We start from the raw sequence: 20482 nt of genomic DNA on the forward strand, positions 1-20482 counted from the left end.
AGGGACAATTTACGCACTTTCTATTGCGAGTGAAGACAATTTTACGGAGAGATTACAAAGAGACGTAAAAGTTAGGCAAGTGCGGTGATGATACCTAACTTCATGTCATGAGTCATCGAACATTTTCCAAAAGTCAGTCCATCATTTTATATCGATGTGTGCGAGTTTATACATGCAATAACTTTCAGCAGGCAAGAGTTCTTGTCCAATATTTGATTGTTTACAAGCTGACGTCAAAACCAGGTTACGAAATGTTTATTCAGGAATAACATGCAATACTTGTCACTATCTTACTAAATCATACCGACCTGCACTGCCTACCCTTATCAGCCCTTACCCCTCACACATGCGCACTCGTGTGCGCCTAGCCCGGGCGCAAACATAATCAGTGCCCTGTTCACACAATCATCTGTGCCGCTTCCCGCGGCTGAGAGACCTCTTCGCACGGGCGGAAGCGGTGATCGGACCGGCCTGTCGCCTCCCCGCTGTTCGCTCTCCGCTACCCGCTGCCGCTGTCCGCTCCCCGCTGTCCGCTGCCACTGCCCGCTAGACGGCCGCCACCAGCGCAGACGAACGGGCCGGCCGCTCCGCAGACGACCGCGCTGTTTCCGCTTTCATTTCCGCCCCGCCCCGGTCCGGGCCTGACGGACATAACGCTGCGGCGGTGGCGGTCGAGCCGGGAGCCACCGGCTTCTCTTGCTGCCGAGATAGGGAGCTCTACCGATCGTAGGAGGAGACACCAGAGCCGCGACGGAGCAGGCGGTGCGGCATGGTGAATTGGTGTCGGCTTCAGTGGCTAGGTCTTCTGGGAGAATATTGACAAGTGTTGGCGAAATATTCAGGCGAACAAAAAAGGATTATACCGTGCTAGAAAAAACATTTCTTGGTTATCTGCAGCAGGAACATCCCAATGGGACCTTGCAAAGCATACCGATAATGGCATATAACAACAGTAAGGTTGCTTAAGAGCAGAAAATTAACCCGCGCGGGGCTGGGGTCTCCAGCCGAACGCGCGGGGCTGGGGGGGGGGGGTAAATTTTACCCCCCCCCCCCTGTTATCTCCCGAACTAACGGTCCGATTTGGAAAATTCAAACGCCAATCGAAAGCTCTCATCACGAACTACTAAAAACATGTACTTAATTTAAAGTTTGAGGTCAAGGTCAAGGTCAGGTCAAGGGTACAAATTGCAAGTTTCTACAGTATCGGCCTTGCACCGTAGTTGCCGAAGAATGGAGTCATGGACTGAGACTGATCGCCCAAAACGTGTTCTTAGGCTACCAAGACAATATTCGTTGCATACAATATCATTCAGAGGTCAAGGTCAAGGTCAGGTCAGGTCAGGTCAGGTCACCAAAGAACAAAATATAGAAAAGGGCATGTGCGACACATGTTTTATGGGTCACTTTACTCATAGAATTCAATAGGCACACTCAATAAGTGATATGGACCACCTCTGGATGAATTTCAGGTCGAGGTCAGGTCAAGGTCAGGTCAAGTGAGGTCAAATTTTGAAGTTGGTTGTTAAGGCCTAAAAAGGTGTCTATCTGATGCAGTTTTTCACGGCAAATCGAATGGTGCTATTTTTGTTTCCGTACGAGGTCTAGAACTTCCAAAAAAGTCATTTTTCAAAAATTTTGTGTGTCGTGACGTCATAAAATTTTGAATAACTCCCACATTTTTGAACCGATTCTTCTAAAATTTGGTATGTAGGTGCACATAGACCACTTCTCTGACATATATTCCGTTTTTTTTTCGATAGACTCAAAATTTTGGATTTTATAAAGATTTTCCCAAAAAAGTCAGTTTTTTGAAAAAAAAATTAGGCCAAAATCCAAAATTTTCAAAAAACCGAGATAGCCATTTGATAGACAAAGTAAAATTACGTATAACCTTTTTTGTAACGTCTTGATTCCTTTAAAAATGAAGATGTTAGCGGCGTTTGAACTTTTGCCGTTTTTGAGGCGAAAATGACGAACATGACGTCACTAAAACGTCAATTTCTCAAAAATTTTCCGACGGATTTCGCTCAAATTTTCAGGGAACGTGTCAAATTGATGTAAGAAAAGGTACTGAAAGTTTGGCGGCGCTGCGCTCCGCCGTTTTTCAGATATCGCAAAAATTCGCGAGGGGGGGTAAAATTTACCCCCCCCCCCAGCCCCGCGCGGGTTAAGGGAAATGTAATTGTGCAGGTCATTCGGCAGTGAATGCCCTACACGACGCTGGTCATCTCAGGCCGGAAACGACAGAGATGTTCATTATCAGTGATGGGCTTACCCAATTTCAACTTAATATCTACCCATTGCTAAATTCTTTCGATGCACGTCCACAAATATTAAAAATATACGAGTATAACAGACACCTCACTGGAAGAGCAATGGCTTGGTTTGCTCCTTCGAGCCGAAGGCCGACAGTGCATCATCGGCTGAGGCACCGTCTGGCCCTCTGGACACCAGCCGCGAATATCGCACTCAGGATTTAGTCAAAAGATGCCTACATAGTGCGCACAGCGCACAGTACGAGTGACAACGGTGTGTGACAGCCTCCGCCACCCCTCGTCTCAAAGTCCGATACCGTTCTCGGGCGTCACAACATCTGATGGTAGGCAGACAACTGAACCAGTGACAACTGAACCAGGGACAACTGAACCAGTAAAACTGAACCAGGGACAACTGAACCAGTGACAACTGAACCAGCGACAACTGAACCAGTGACAACTGAACCAGTGACAACTGAACCAGCGACAACTGAACCAGTGACAACTGAACCAGGGACAACTGAACCAGTGATAACTGAACCAGTGATAACTGAACCAGTGACAACTGAACCAGTATGACAACTGAACCAGTGGACAACTGAACCAGTAGACAACTGAACCAGTGACAACTGAACCAGTGACAACTGAACCAGTGACAACTGAACCAGTGACAACTGAACCAGTGACAACTGAGCCAGTGACAACTGAACCAGTGGACAACTGAACCAGTTGACAACTGAACCAGTGACAACTGAACCAGTGACAACTGAACCAGTGGACAACTGAACCAGTGGACAACTGAACCAGTGATGACTGAACCAGCAAACAACTGAACCAGTGACAACTGAACCAGTGACAACTGAACCAGTGACAACTGAACCAGTGGACAACTGAACCAGTGGACAACTGAACCAGTGGACAACTGAACCAGTGACGACTGAACCAGCGAACAACTGAACCAGTGGACAACTGAACCAGTGGACAACTGAGCCAGTGGACAGCTGAACCAGAAACAATTCTAATGTCGTACTGCGCTGTATAGGTACAAGGTAGCGCGTGGCTGTACGGACGGACTGTACCAATCTGCTGGTTTGCCAATTGATCTGTGTCAGTGTCCGTCCGAGAGCCGTACGATGGCTGACAGGGCTGACAGAGCCTGGTGGTCGCGAACTGACCGTTACGCCCACCTGGGACGCCCGAATAGTTAGCAACGTATAAATAATATTCACTTTGATGGCGTAACTCGGGACAGACAGGGCATGTAACGTGGGCATGGCAGAGTTCAGCCCGCTTGGGCCCAGAGGAATCTCCGGTATATAAATGGATTGACTGCTCGGACTTACATCGGGCTTGCGCCAAACGTCGCACAGCTAGGGCGTAACTACGGCTGTCCTGAGCTCGCCGAGCGCGCATACCTCCGGCAGAGCATTGGCTTTAGTCGGCGTTTTTTTTTTAGTCATACGCCGACTGCCCAAACGCTAGCTGGCTTTAGCCCAAGCGCTAGCCGACTTTCGCCCAACTAAAAATCTCGGGCAAGCCTCACTTCAGTCTGCTTGGGCCCGGAGTAAAATTGATGGCTGGGCTACTGGTTCAGTTGTGACTGGTTTAATTGTCAATGGTTCAGATGTCTCTGGTTCAGTTGTCACTGGTTCAGTTGTCTACTGGTTCAGTTGTCTACTGGTTCGAAGTTGTCCACTGGTTCAGTTGTCCACTGGTTCAGTTGTCACTGGTTCAGTTGTCACTGGTTCAGTTGTCACTGGTTCAGTTGTCTACTGGTTCAGTTGTCCACTGGTTCAGTTGTCACTGGTTCAGTTGTCACTGGTTCAGTTGTCACTGGTGCAGTTGTCTACTGGTTCATTTGTCTACTGGTTCAGTTGTCCACTGGTTCAGTTGTCCACTGGTTCAGTTGTCACTGGTTCAGTTGTCCCTGGTTCAGTTGTCACTGGATCAGTTGACACTGGTTCAGTTGTCCCTGGTTCAGTTGTCCCTGGTCCAGTTGTCACTGGTTCAGTTGTCCCTGGTTCAGCTGTCACTGGTTCAGTTGTCACTGGTTCAGTTGTCACTGGTTCAGTTGTCCTGGTTCAGTTGTCACTGGTTCAGTTGTCATGGAACCCATCTGATACTGGTGACATCGCCGTGACGTGGCGGCGTCTTCGGGACGTCCGACGTCCGACCAATAACAGTTGTTCCGTCACCTCCCTAGCCCCGATCCCGTTAGCATTGATCGTGACGCAATTACATTGTTGTCGTAATAGGATTCGGCTTGGCTTGTTAGCCGGTGAGCCGGCGGCAGCGCGGGGCTCTATTGGGTTACAGTGCCGACTGGGACCGGGGGGCGTCTCCCGGCGGGGCGCTCCCCTCCCCTCCCCCTCCCCCTCCCCGCTGACGGGAGGTCGGCGGGTCGGGTCGGGGGCGGTGCCCCGGGCCGGGCAGCACTGCCCGCGCGACACGGATAACGTCACAGCACTGCCCTGACCTCGCCGCCGCGCTGGACAGGGAAAGTCACTCCCGTCGGTGATGTGCCACACTGAGCTGTGACGTTACGTGGTTAGATTTGGTGAGACTGATGGAGGTCCATTGTCAGTGACTGACGGTGATGTGATGAGACTTCGTCTGTCACCGGCTGACGGTGTTCGGAAGACGCGTGTGGTTGCCGACAGGCGTAGTGACATCAGATTCCAGTGAGCTGCAGCCATGAAGCCTGTGGGACAGCCAGACTGGAGCAGATACACGATGACTAACAAAGCTCGCTGGTCAATGCTGAGGAAACTTGCCAACCGTGAAAGGAACAGCTTCTGGTGCAGTGAATCGAAACATCCTCTCTCCGCATCTCTGAACCGAGGATGTCGACCCCTTGGTTGAACAAAAGAAATCGCTGTGGGTCTGCATGATGCTCTGCAACTGACTGGTTTGGAGAAGATGACGAAAAGGCGGCTGATTTGTATCTTTGGAGTTTGGCGGTCACCAAACTCAATTTCCTTCTGGATATCTTCAAAGCATCGTAGCGCTTTCAACCAAATGAACAAGTAGGTAAGTGATTGTAAATAGATCGCATGCACTTATGTCACATTCGTATGTCGAAGGGGATTCAATTTTGGCAAACGGCGCTTCATAGCAGCTCGGATCTGAAATTCACGACTTCACTGTGCATTCAAATAGCTGAAAAGGAGCTGCATTTCGACACCAACCAGCTCCATAAACACCGGCCGCATGGCCTGGTGGAAAATTAACCTCCCTCTCAATGGACGAGCATTCTTTGCCAGCGAAATCGAAATTCTTCGGTTCTTTCCATCAGCAAACTAATCGAATGGTTTCAATGCCTGAACGCGTAAGTCTACCAGAAGTGCCAGGTCTAGAGGGCAAATGATTGTCTGAATACTTTATGAGAGAAATTGAGATAGGCGTAATAAAGGATAAGACAATAAATTTTATTGTAGGTAATATGTGTTTTACAGGTCACTTAAATTGACAAGAGTGTTCTATGTTCCAAATAGACTGTTGAGATTTGTTATCTTACACTTCCTTAACAGTTTTTGACTTTTTTCGTCAACAAATCATCAGATACTGCAGTATGTTTATTGATTATGTGGCCAGGTCAAAGTTTTCTTAGTGGCCTGGCTTTAACTTTTTACCTAGCATAATCGAAACATAACCAGTTTGTTATATCAGGCTGCAGCAAATATTTACATCATGATTGAACATGCGATATGAATTTAATAGCTAATGCACATAACGGCATGTTATGCTTTGTTATATAGACGCATAACTATAGTACTTACATACATGACCGGTTAGTCTCCAAGGACGTTAAATGGATAGGTGTCTCTATTTCTACTTATACGGCCCATAAATAAACAATCAAGTCTACCCTCCCTGCACTCAGAAGCATTGCTAATGGCTGCTACGGTGTGTGGAATGTAATGAATAAGTTCAGCTAAAATTTTGGAAGCTGAACATGTTAATGGGCGAGAGATGTCCTCGCATGAAATGAAGTTATCAAATACAGTTCTGCTTTGCGTCTTCTCATAAGAAAGCATAAGCCCCTTGTCAAAATATGCATACCGATGGACGCTTTTCTCGATGAATGTTTTCGCATACAATTCGCATAAACGGTCTTAGTTTCGTTTTGCAAGCACACTTTATTTCTTTGTAGTTAAGAGGCGTAGCCAAGGCTTACTATGCATTTTTAATCCAGACAGCTCCGTCGTTTTATTTTGAAATAGCCTACGACTTCCAGCCTTATGGAGGTCCTCATTAGTCTTCTAAAGTGGAGAAATTACTCTGGCTAATTGTTGCATACTACTCTTGTCAGAGAAAAGTGAGTCGTCGAGAGGACTGTGCTAGTCTACAGTAATTGTACTCGGCTTGTCTAGTATACACAACACGGAGTAATGTATCCCAGAAAATTAACTACCTTAAATAAAAGATCCTTCTTACAACTTTCCGTAGTGTATGGCTGGGCGGCGTCCCTGCAGCCGGGCGGGGGCTCTTGAACACAATATGCCGGAACGTATGGCTGGCTTGTGGCCGCTCCCAGATGAGAAATCCTCTTTCGATTCGCCGTCGGTCGGCGCGCTCTGAATACAAAGCACGGTTTAGCGGGCCGGCGCGGCCGCCGGGGCGCTGGACGGCTAGACGTGCTCTCGTAAGGAGCTCGACTCGGCTTAGGAGCTCCCCTCCCCGCCCCTAGGGGTCATGACCCGGACCTCTTCCAGCTCGAGGGTTAGGAACGGCTGGGTGTGAGGTCACCGACTCGCCCTGCAGCCGTGACCCGTGTCTCGCAGTGTCTGACCCGGCTCTGTTATGGTCGCCCCGGACGGCTGACATCGAAGGGGCCGGCCGCTGACGGGTGTTCTCGTTGGTGGCACTAGTATTGTAACCGGTGACGCCGCCCCTCGCTCTGTCCCTGGGATCGCTGCTGGCCAACTGGCAAGTGGCAGTCAGCCCCCCCCCCCCCCCTCCCCACTGACGAGAGAAGAGGAGCGACACGTGCCGGCTGGGGAGGGGGAGGGAGGGGGATCAGAGCCGCACAAAGGCAGCGTATTGGACTGGCAGGCCGGCCACTGCGCTGGCTGAGGATATAGTGGGGAGTGGGCCACTGCACTGGCTAAGGAAGTGGGAAGTGGCACTGGTTATGGCGGTATGGTGTATGGCCCGGGGTAGAGGACGCAGGATGACTGCAGCGCCCGCACGAACCAATGTCTACTGCCGTGAACTCAGCACTTCAAACGCCCTTCATCAATAGCGTTTTCTATTGACATTTTAAACTAATATTCGTTTCTGAAAGAATATTTCAAGCACACGGTAATTGTGTAATATAAAATGAGATCACACTCAAATAGGTATCTGTCCAGCTGTTAGTTCAGGTTTCAGTCTGAAAGTTTTCCAGTCTTTATCTACAGCGAAAACGAGGCGTTGTATAATGTCCGCCCTGATCTATTTAGAAGTCTGACAGAAGATGTGCATTACCTATCCTGAATCTGGCTCCCCACCGGCATCTGCATGAATTACCAACTAATGGCTTTCCAATGACAAGGAGGGCTTAGGGAGCGGCCCTGTGGCTGGAAGGCGGGATCCGCGGTCGTTGTCGGAACCAAGCCAGGATTGGAGTCCGAAATGGTGCGCGCCACGAGCCTCTCTCGAGCAGCTGGAGCTCCTTGTGAGACCGGTCTCAGGGACCTGCTGAGGGTAGGTGAGACTCGTGCTGACAGCACCTCGGCCCGGAGTCCGTTGGCGCCCCGGACTGTCCGGTAGCGGTCCGGAGCGTCCGGTATGACCTGCCCGGTGGTGACCCGGACCGTCCGGAGACAGTCCGGCAGCAGTGGTTCGGGCTGTCCGCTATGGCCTGCCTGGTGTGACCTGTCATGTCCGGCGTTGATCTGAGTCTCCCGCCGCGCTGTGGCGTGTCCGGTCGCCGCCCGGTTGGCGCCGCGGTGTCCCAGTCCACTGTGGATGGTCGATCGATCCTGTAGACACAGCCGAGCACACGGATTGGGTGACCAGACAGACGACGGCCGCGCCAGACCACGCTCCCCGCCCCGCCCCGCCCAGTCCCGCCCCGCCTGTCTCACCCCGCCCCGCCCCGTCTCGTCCCATCCCGCGTCCAGACAGACAGCATCAGTCTCGTCCCAGATCGGACATCAGACAGCACTGAGCAGTGAGCACTGGCTTCACCCACTTATTTGGACAGCACACAGCAGTGGCTCCGACCCACATCGGACAACAGACAGCTCCGCCCATTTGTCCAAACAGCAGACAGCATTGGCTCCGACCCATGTCGGACAGCAGACAGCAGTGGCTCCGCCCACTTGTCCCGTGTCCGCAGTCGCACAGCAGACAACATGTGACCTGCGCACAATGGTGGCAGGCGAGCGTGAGTTCCGTCCCCATGTCGGAACTTCAGAATGTGCTGGGTCAGCCAACCTCGTGGCTGTGCTGCAGACAACGCTCGCGCTGGTCTAACCGGTTAGCTACAGGTGCCAGAGCTAAAAAAATATGGTTTTAGGTAATAGGTTAGATAGGATTTTTACACGACCAACTCGTGCCCAGTGCCAAACATAAAATGCACTTCAATTAGTGCACTGGTGAACGTTCCTTCTATTCAATTTCAGCTAGTGAGTTAGTGACCTTTTTCAGTTATTTGGAGTTAATTCAGCTTTTGGTTACCAATATATACGGGATCAAGCGCAAACGCGCTAAGCGCGTCGACGCTATATTTTCTCAAATGCATTAATGCATACCACGCACAGTCACCTCACATTACGCCTCGGCGGTGTGCTGCGACCACTTCCAGTCTATCGTGATGTGCCATGTCTACATACGTTCAGTGAGAGGCCGCCGTTCAATTTTCCGCTCACCGCGGGCGCCCATGGGCCTGCCTATCGGCGCCGACGCGGCCGAGATGCCGGTGCCGACGGGGCCGAGATGCGTCCGTCACCCAGGAGCGGCGCCTACTGCCCAGATAGCCCTATCTTGTTTCGCCAGCGGCCCGCCCCGGCCCCGAGTTATTGCCACATTCTTATTTTCATAACCACGAAATCTAAATTGAAAAGTCCGCGGTAAAATATGAAGCACCCATAAACGAGGTGGAATAATTCTTCAAGATTACAGTCAAAAGTCTAATTTGACTGACGGCATATGTTAGTGTCAAGAGTGGAAATTATCGTTACATTTCGGCCCGGATATATTGTTGGTGGTAGTGTTTACGACATGAAGTGAGCCATCGCTCCTGGGAGCGGCGGAGCTGGACCTGGAGCGAAGGGGAGGGGCAGGTAACCAGTCACACGGCGTCCGTCGGTGCCAGGTAACGATCGCCGCCATTTTGGTCTCCATGAGTCCCGGCGGACAGTCATTGACCGACAATGGCCGACAATGGCCGACGAGATACGCACCCCACAACCGAGTTCGGCTGACACCAGCCTCATACAATTAATTTGTGTTCTTTATCTTACATATGACAAGAAAGTTCTGTTCTTCAATGAGTCAAGCCGCTGGCTTCCGTTGTCAGGATAATAGGCTCTATAACCTGATCGCCGCAGCCGATCCCCAGAGCGTATAATGGTGAACATACTTCCATGACACCCAAATGCTTTGATCGATTGACTTTGTACTTTGTATGTCAGACTGCTGAATAATAATTTTGCATGTTACGCTGGTGCTAGCAGCTGCTTTTCTGTGCTGAGATTATAAAGGCTTACAATAATGTATACCCAACAGTTTTATTTATGTAAGTAGCTGAAGACTATAGGCCAGATCCAGAGTGAGTCGGCCTCATCAACCCACCTGAGGCCCGGTCCTTACCAACATTCGGATTAGCAGTCCTGTCAAAAGCTTCGATTGTCATTGAGAAATAAAGAAGCCCAATCAATGTTTCTCTCCATTTTATCTCCTGTTTAAGGTTAAATAACAAATATCTCTTGATTGTATAGGAACATGTTAACACCTCGAGAACACTACAGGGTTGGGCAGATAAATTGGGACAAAATACATATTTGCATTTAGAACGCCGTAACTTAGAAATTTATAAACATAGGCATTTCAAATTTGGATCACATATTGTCACACCAATTTTACACATTTTCACCAAATATGGTCACCGTGGTCCACCTGCATCAGTCCTTATCGGTGCCTGGACTGGCCGCACGCGCGACGAGATCTCCCGTCTGAAATGGCTCGTGATTGTAGCCGACTGGCACTGCTGAGGCTCGCCACAGTCACGTGGGGACGTTCGTTAGACTCACCCGCAAAAACGCCCCAGCAACCAGAACTTGTGAGGGCTGAGGTTTAATGAGGAAGGGGGCATTTTCCCTTGGGTACAGTTTGCGGGATCCTCCGTTGCAGGAGATTTTGTATTTAATTTACTGTATGCCGGGGAGCTGACTCCTCGAAGAGCATCACTCCATGCAGGATGTTGCCTTCTTTCATCTTGTTGGTTCGAACTGCCGTAATAATGGTTAGGTACCCTGTAATGGCGAACCTCCTCCCGATTCCGTAAAATAAGGGGGCCCCACGTGACCGTCAGAAGTCACCGAGTGGAATGCCATCACCGATGTCTGCTGCATGCTTTTTGGAACTAAGATCACGTCTTCTGGGCTGGTTGCGATGTTACATGGTGTTTGCGGTTGTTCATATGTTCGGTTATGGGGATACCATCGTCGAAAAAGACCTGCACGTGCTTGATCGCTTCTCCAAGCCCTAAGGGGAAACAATCTTTTTAACGTCACAGCTGCTTCAAAATCTATGTTGACAGGTTGATATGCATCAATGCATAAGAGTACATGCTTGAGGTGCTGGTATATCGCTTTCTCATGGCGCGGCTACCTTCGTTGTAAGCTCGCGCCTCTGTTTTCGCGAGGATCCTCTGATTTAACTGAATTTTGCCTTTTAGCCCCCTGGAAAACCGGGGGAGCGGCCGGTGTCAATGCAATAGGTATGTACGGATGAGTCAATATCATCTCTTCCTCCAACGTTTACGTCTGTTCGATACACACTACTTTCAGACATTTGATGGAGCATAATTAGAGTATTGGCACGCATGTGGGCGCGGACTAAGTTGATAGTGGCTTGCTTAAGCCCACATTCTGTGACCAGCCGACTCAAAATTACAACACAACCTGCATAACATGGAAACGTATTCATTAGCCTATATTTATGTTCAAAAATTATCTTTATCACTCAAAAAATGGTCGTTTTAGAGGAAGTTGAAATTTGTCCCAATTTATCTGCCCAACCCTGTATTCAGGAAGGTAATTCTAGAGACAATTCATAAGAAGCTTAGGCAAAATTTAGGCAAAAGTCCTCACGTTGGTTTCTAAATTCCAAGTACGAGTATCTCAAGTGATTTGATTTCCAAACAGCTTCGCCATAGCCGAAAAGCCAAGCATTCTCCAAACGTCCTTTGATTAACTTCGATTCAGTCCTTGATATTAAGCATAGCTGCCACTCTGAGCTACTCAATCTCAGTCAATTTCCGCCATAATCTGGCGGCCGAATTCAACTAATGTACCATCACCAGTAAAGATTTTACAGAGCGTTCACGGCCTGGTCAATAAAGTGCCGTAATGGACGATTCGATGAGGAAATGAGCCCACAAATGGCCGCCGCGGTAAAGTTGGGGCCATCAGATTTGAACGGGCGCCACAGAAAGTTGTCGAAAACTCGCTGAGCTGTGAAGACGTCGGCTCAGACCGACAGAGACCAGAGGGGAGCCGATTCTGGAATGGCGACAACCGTGCAAACCTCGTGCTTTATGCATTGAGTGCTAGAGTCAGGTCAGCAAGGGCTGTGGTCAGCAAGGGTGCCTTGGCTGCTATCTGCATAAGTCGTCATATGCGCTCATTTACACAAACGTGCTCGTGAGCCTTGCCCTTGTCTTTATGTCTCACACCTTAACGCCTTTAGCAGACGTCAAGGTGTGGCGTCACTGGCAGTGGAGCTCGGCTGAGACCCTCTGCTCGGCTGCAGCTCTCGGCGCAGCTCCGAGCGCGGCCAGCCGCCGCAGCAGCCCAGGTGAAGTGTGCCCGCCGTGCGGGGGCCGCCGGAGCTGTGCCGTATTGATTCTGCCTGCAGCGGCTCCGGCTATGGCTGGCAGCACCACGCTGACCGATACGCACCGTTCATTGGACGCTGAACAGTCAGGCACGGACGACAGAGTCCTCAGACATAGTCGACGGAGTCAGACACAGTCGACAGGCACGGGCGACAGAGACAGACACAGTCTGTCATCAACGGTGGAAGGCTGACAGTTTTAAGATGCATGCGTGTACGTAAATATTTAAACCAACTTTGCGGTACACATAACTTAGGAATATTTACTTTTCATCTCACACTTATACTGTTTTGCTTATATGGGTACCCGTCAAAATTCGTGGAGATTTGGGTCGATATTTGTCCCACAACTGATTTCCTAGAAATCATTACCTTTTCATAAACCATGCACCCTGGACTGTTCACAGTTGTAATTATTCAAAAATGCCATTGCGCATGCGAGTAAAATGGTCCGTGACCCAGAAAAAAATAAAATTTTCTTCTGGGTCACGCATTATCAAACCAGATACGTTCACTCACCTCATGCGCGATATAACCCCCTTATCGGCAATGACCTTCTCCACACGTATGCGGAAAGACTTGCATGTCTTGATGATGTAGGTGGGCAGAATTTCTCTTCTGGGTCACGATTTTTTTTCCTGGGTCACGCTAAAATTCGTGACCCAGAAGGAAAAAATGCGTGACCCAGGGGAATGGTTTTTACAGTTTTCCGAATATGGCAAGTTTGTTATCGAATACTAATCTCCAAGTACATCTTATCTGGAGTACCTGAGCACGCAGCAACACGACACTGTGATTCTTTTCGACACTTACCAGCCACAAGCCACAAGGGCGTGTGACCCAGAATAAAGAAATCTTATGGCACGCAAGAGATGATTTCCCCTGGGTTCGCCCAGCCCAACTGACAGTTTTCAGTTTCCGCCCCCGATCTCTGCGCCTTCGCGGGATAGGACCATATGCAAATCTGCAGACCCTGCTTACCCGGTCCGTAATGCTTTGAATGAGGAGCTAAGTACCGTGACCCAGAAACAAACGTGACCCAGAAAAAACGTTTGCCAAAAACCGTGGGACAGACGTTTTTGCGTTGTGCAGTTTTGCTAAATTGTATAACCAAAAAATAAGAACCATGAAGGGAAATTTCAATGTTTTTGCTATTCACAACGCTCCCTCGCGCTCAATTATCTCTAAAAATAACTACACAGCAGCTCTGTAGATTTTTTCGCAGGTTGTGGGACAAGCTAAAATACATAGGCACACAAAAGCACGGTTTTGGAAAGATGTCCATTTTTTTGCCACTTTGCTGTTGCCTTTTCATTGATTTTTTTATTTAATCAAATGTCCAAATCTCGCGTACGAACCCGTGTTACGCTGAAATAAGCTCATTTATTGACGTGAGGCATCATTGAAATCGTGGGACAGTATATCTCCACGAATTTTGACGGACACCCATATAACGCTTAAACCGTTTCTATTTAAAAGACGTTTCTGTCTTTTCCGAATCATTGTTTTACATTTTCATGGAGCAAAATACGGTAAAATAGAAGAAGTAACAGCAGCATCAATTAATATATATTAATCAGCTGCAAAAGCGGCCATACCTACCTGCAGTAAGACCAATCAGATTTATTTCGACTATGCGCTCTTGGAAAAGGTTTTTGCTATATAAGTATTCTGCGCGACGTGATGCATCACATTGCATGAGATATCATATGTGATATGATGCATCATGTGATATATCATATATCATTGCGATGTGATGTCATACTCATAGAGTACATATGTGACGGGCGTGAACTCTGTAAAGTTTGTTACGAGTTTGCACCTCGATTTCTACATCGAGTGGCGCAGAGGTGATGCGCAAGCCCAGTTCAAGTTGCATTAAGTAAGATGATCTGGATTCACAGTCCCCAGGCACGTCAGAATAAACTAGTAGCCTGACGACCATAGTGATGCAAATAAAACTATCAAATGAGCAAACGATGATAAGCCGCAGGACTCGCGAGGACTTGTGCCAGACCAAAGCGCCAGATTGATTTTCCTTAGCTTAGAACACTGTTGCTGTCAGGTGGTACTGATGTTGCATCCCGTGCCCCACCTGTCGTCCTGTTCTGTCACTGTTTTCCTGCCATCATGTCTCGATTACCTGCCGTGCCGCCCTGGCAGCCCCCGCGCCGCACGTCCCTAATTCGCTAAGTGCGCCGCACTGCGCTCCTTTGGCGTGACGTCACCGACCCAATCAGCTGATGGCACGTGCATCCCCTCCCTGCCCCCGCCTCTGGTGACCGCCTGGGGCGACTGGCCTGTCGGCCGGCCCGCAGCGGGCTATAAACTGCGGCGCCGCAGCCGGCCCGGCCGCCCACCTGGCCCAGATGAGATGGCCCGCCGCTCGGCACCCCGGCCCGTGGTGTGGGGAGCAGCTGGGGGCAGTTAGCTGTCCGGAAACTGGAGGCGGCACCTCACACCGCACCTATCCACGGAGCTTTTATTGTGGCGGTGATTGATTGGATGATAAGGAAAAAGAATGGTTTCATGCTGGTGCAATGAGCCTGTCCACCGTGACTTGAATTGACAATCACAATATACATTTTTCTCATAGCTTTTTCGGTCATAATCATCTGTTGATAAAATGAAGCTTAGGCAAACATGAGCTAAAAAAATAAGCATCAGTTAAACAAGTACCTAGCTCTTTTAAACGAGATCCATTTATTGCCATGAAAAAATGCCCAGAGACGATATTAACTGTGCTTCCTGCTGGAACCAATGCCGATATCTTAGTTTAGTGATCTATTTGTATTTTGAATGACCATGTGAATATTTACGTCCATTCAAAGGCCAGTCCTATTCGAGCAATACAATGCCATCTAGAAACTTAATAAATACTGCGTCCAGTTTGGTAAATGTAATTTGCATAGATAAGATAAATTATAATCTATATTTATAATACCCCCGTCTTTTTATAGTCGAATACAGAGCCCACTAGACCATCCCATTTATGCAAGACAATCCTTGCAGAGTTAGGCTTAAGCGCGGCTTGCCAGAGCTCAGACGTATCATAAGCAAGGCTGCGTCTGAACTTAATCCCAACATATCAAAATTTACATAACTAATTACACTGGCCTGCGTTCCAAAACTTTTTTCAAAAGGTCGGAGGTTTCTCAGCTATTTTTATACAAGTTTTGTGTGCTGAATCCGAAAAAAGCTGTCCATTTTTCTCGATTAGCTTGAGTTTTCGAACTATGTCAAGGATAAAAGTTCACACACTGATGCATTTATAGGCACATTGGAGTGGGCATGCTGATATATTTTCCCCAAGGTTGGATATTTCTCAGCTGTTCTAATACAAGTTTCGTGTGCTGAATTCAAAAAAGCTATCCATTTTTCTCGATTAGCTCGAGTTTTCACACTATATCAATGATAAAAGTTCACACACTGATATATTAATATGCATCTTGGAGTGGGCATACTAATACATTGTTCCCCAAAGTTGGAGATTTCTCAGCTGTTCTATAATAAAAGTTTCATGTGCTGAATCCAACAAAGCTATCCACTTTTCTCGATTAGCTCCAGTTTTCACACTATGTCACGGATAACAGCTCACACACTGATATATTAATATGAATATTGGAGTGGGCATACTGATGCATTTTCCCCAAAGATGGAAGATTTCTCAACTGTTCTGATGCAAGTTTTGTGTGCCGAATTCGGAAAAGGTATCCATTTTTCTCGATTAGCTCGAGCTCCCACACTATGTCAAGGATACACACCGATGTATTAATATGCACATTGGAGTGGGCATGCTGATACATTTTGCACTTTTTTAGGTCCCATCTCGATTATTTCCCAGAAAACTGGTGATTGTAGTGAAGAGCAGATAGAATGTTTCCACAAAGACTGTGTGGCCACAAAGTGTGATGGAAAAACGGTATAAGGGTCGGTGGGACGTCAACTTCCTGGCGGACTATTGCTGGTGCTTGAAGAGCAATAGTCCCATGTGCTCAACACAGTCGAAAATCCGTGAAAAGGCCATTTGTGTCACAGCAGTGCGTGTGTACTGTAATCGGAATTCACTTATAGTGGGCCAGTTTGCAGTTTAAACATATATATGCTTCTTTGTGATTAACTATACTAAGCCAATCAGCATAGCTTTGAACATATGAGCAAAACGACGTATCTTAAAAAAATCGAGCTAATCGAGCAAAACGGACTCCATTTCCGGAATCAGCGTGAAAAACTGACCTATAAACAGTTGAGAAACCATTGACCTTATAAATCACGCAGACCAGTGTTATTTAGTATGCAATGTCTGCATATGCTGTAGTTAATTTCAATTCTAATAGCATCCGCTGCTTAGGGCTTGGAGATATGTCTGCCATTGCTTAATATAACATTTTACATTATAATGCATAAGGAATCTACATTGATACGCCGCGTGGATGTGATATGTGTCTATTGTGTGTTCAAGAAATTTTGAAAGTTGGAGACAACTGTTGAACTTGATAATGCCCCTCGAAATGTGCAAACATTTAATGTGTATTGAAGTAAATCATAGCTTATTAACGTCTTGGAAGCAATTTATACAAGCGATACAGTCAAAGGGTCAGATTACAAACCCATTACCATATTTTCAATCAATCATCCACCGCGTGTACTCGATACTACAAACCCAAAACCCAGTGCGTCCCCTGATCCCCCCCCCCCGTTCTCCCATCTGCGTAAGGATGTTCCGAACGCCCTGCGGCCCTGCCCTCTCACTTAGGGGCCGTTCGTATGCGCGACACCGTCCGGGCGTGGCTCTCCCAGAGAGCGACTCTTGGTTACCAACAGCTCTTCAGTAATCGGTCGACTGCAGGAGGCATCCGCTCAGGTCCATCTATAAAGTGGTCTTCCTTGAGAGTATCCTCTCAGCTATAAACAATATCAAATCAAACTACTTACAGTATTCAGTCACCCTGTAATGGTATCCGATCGAATCCTGGCAATATTCGACCGCTCATGTGAAATATCTGCAAAACTGTGAAATATCCCGATCTGTGCGCCACAGCGTAAGGATTCTGGCGATTTTCTGCCATTCAGCGGGAATACCTGCTAAGAAACCGTCATTTTACCGATATGTGCATCGGGTTCACACTCACATCCAGGGCTGCGGAGTCGGAGTCGGAGTCGGAGTCGGAGTCGGAGTCGGAGTCGATTTTAAAAACCCGAGCCGGAGTCGGAGTCGGAGTCACCGAAAATCTGTCGACTCCGCAGCCCTGCTAGGTCTGCGGAGTCGGAGTCGGGAGTTGGAGTCGGTCGGAGTCGACAATTCTGCCCGGAGTCGGAGTCGGAGTCGGAGCTGGTTTTTGAAAGCCGGAGTCGGAGTCGGAGTCGGAGTCGGAGTCGCCGAAAATCCATCGACTCCGCAGCCCTGCTCACATCCATTCGGTATCCCGTTGTCCTGCTGATATTTGTATCTGTTCGGATTCAGGCCATGTCGTGTGGCATTGGAAAGTGCCAGAAAAGGAGCATCTGACCACCAAATAATGGAGGATGTTAAGCTGTAAGTTATTTATTTATTTTATTTTATTTTTTGGGTGGAAGCTCAGCTTTTCAACCGACTACCGAGTCTATCAACCAACCAAATAATCTTATTATACTATCATTTTTATGGGCACTGTCTGTTTCTTTCGTGGCGAGAGCCTTGTTTCGATCTGCAGCATCATTCACTCGTACGGCCTAAATATGTCCGGCGGCACAGCCTACCTGCAGGCGCAGACTGCTGCTGCCATCTACCGGCCGTAGGAGCAGTTGACACGGCAGTAGGGTCACTAGTTCAACTAGGGCAACTCAGCGGGAGCACTGTGATGGACAATGCACATATACTTACCCAATACCTATTACCTATTATCCAATCGGTTTTTGGCATCAGAAGGAATATATATAGGTATGATGATATAAAAAAACAAGCTATGTGCTAGAAAACTGGCATCTCGCCATCAAACGTTGCAATGAGCCAAGCAATGAAACCTCATTTACCTCAGAACTCTCATATCGGTCAAACTGATCTTAGAAGTATGTCGGCACTGTCAGGCTGCTGTTGTAATCAGCAAAGCATTAGAGAATCCCACTTTTCTCCCCTGAAGCCATATGGCGGCCAATCTAGCATCGCGAAACACGCACTTGGGCCCGGTCTCTGCCTCTGGCGATGAACTGCCGGCGTGCGGCTGACTTGGTGTCTCCGCCGGCCCCTTGACCGCGGGGCTGAGAGCGGTGCGCCTTGACAGCCAAGTTTGCGGCGGCCCGCTGTCCGCTGTATCCTCGGGGAGGGCCGGCGGCGCCCCGACACGGCCGTCTAATCCCACACGGCCGGCAGAGTTAGCACCGGACCGCTGCCGCCGACACCGACACTAAATCGCCGCGGCGGCGACGACGACGCGGCCGGCGACCGACTGTTTACGAGCCGACGGCGGACGTGCTCCGACTAGGTACGGCCGCTGACCGGTCAACAGCGAGCTGACCCCGGCACAGCTGCCACAGCTGCCGCTGGTACAGCTGCTGGCCGCGCAGTGGGGTCAAAGGACGAGCGTATCGCTTCTCCGGTCGGAGCACCTTGTGCCACCGCTTGGCTGTGCCTGGAAAATGATGTGATGGAGGGCATATGTGCATACTTTTAAATGTCCTGAGGTAATAGTGAGGGTTCAGGGTATGGTTTATTGCATCATCCAAATTTATATTTATCCTGAAAAGGCTGACGCAAAGTGCCAAGGCGTCTTGCATAGATGCGGATGTGGGTGTAAGCGATGCGATGCAATGTGCTAGTTTTAGGTAATGAATATGACCGTACATCTCTTCATTATTTCGGCAGCGGAACATGTGTGTCCTACTGCAGACAAGATATCCTCGGTGACACGTCTGATAAGCACTGTTTTGACATGACCACAGGCAGATAAATTATTCCGGGGTACCGACACTCGAAGTTAAGGTGGCATCCGATCGGCCTGGAACTTTGCTGTCACGTCCATGGCAGTAAGCGTCTTAGAGAAATGTGAGCTCAGTATCAAGCTAACCCCTAGACGGGGGCGATCGTCTCCCGTCGTCGGCACTAGCTCCTTTGTGCACCAGCTGTTGTAAGTCGCGACTGAATACCAGTGGTTACGTGCTGACCCACTTCTCTCCCCTATAATGGTCGACCAGTGCTTGGCGGGTCGGTGCCGGTCCGACGAGCGCCGCGCTGACCCCTATACCTACCCTTCACAGTCCTTCAGCTTGCGCACACACAATCACACATTCTACTGTCCTTCAGCTGTACAGAACAACACACAAATCCTGACATCCCCAGAACACACACCTTACACTGCAAAGACATCCTTAGCACATCCTTCTCAACACATCACAATTAAACAATGGGAGTTGTTTGCTCTGTGCCCCATAACAAAACTACTTCTAATCATCAGCGGTATCGAGACAAATCCAGGACCAAACATCAAACAATTAAATTTATGTCACGTGAACATCAACAGTACGCCATCAAAAATAGACGAATTGTCGGCTTTTGTCAACCACAACAGCATCGACATTTTAATGACAAGTGAAACAAAACTAGACGACTCCGTGCATCCTAGTCTTTATGAATTACCCGATTTTCACACGCCTTACCTGCACAATAGAAATAGAGACGGTGGAGGAACGGCGATATATGTGCGGGCAAACCTGGCTGTCAAGAGACTAGCAAATTTAGAGCTAGAAGAGGAGGACTGGGTCTGGGCAAAGGTTTCACTGAACGGAACATCCATAGTAGTTTGTAGTGTATATCTTCCACCAGGTCTCTCAGCCGAAAGACTGGACGAATTCAATAGTAGGTTCATCGAAAGTGTTTCTCTTGCCAACTCGCTTTCACCACTAGCAATATTTATACTCGGGGACTTTAACACTGGAAATATATTTTTAGAAAACAGTAGCCATTTAATCCGTCACAGTGGAATCACCTCTTTTGATACTAAGTTTAGTCACACACTAGATACGCTAGAACTCACTCAACTTATCTCATCACCAACAAGACGCACAGAAACAGTCGCAAACCTGAGAGACCTAGCAATAACCAACAACAAAGATATTGTTACAAGCTCTGGGATTCTGTCCTCATTTGGCAACATGGACCACTTCCCCATTTACCTGTCAACTAGCCTCACATCATCCACTTCACC

General features: G+C 48.5%; 1 protein-coding gene across 1 annotated transcript in view; it reads right to left on the reverse strand.

The window, feature by feature from the left end:
* LOC122364054 (amine sulfotransferase-like) overlaps window positions 1–20482 on the reverse strand; it is a 65937-nt gene that overhangs the window by 16084 nt on the left and 29371 nt on the right. The gene's annotated exons all lie outside the window — the stretch shown is intronic.

The sequence above is a fragment of the Amphibalanus amphitrite genome, unplaced genomic scaffold, assembly GCF_019059575.1.
Source record: "Amphibalanus amphitrite isolate SeventyFive unplaced genomic scaffold, NRLGWU_Aamphi_draft 000654F_arrow, whole genome shotgun sequence".
NCBI lineage: Eukaryota > Metazoa > Arthropoda > Thecostraca > Balanomorpha > Balanidae > Amphibalanus > Amphibalanus amphitrite.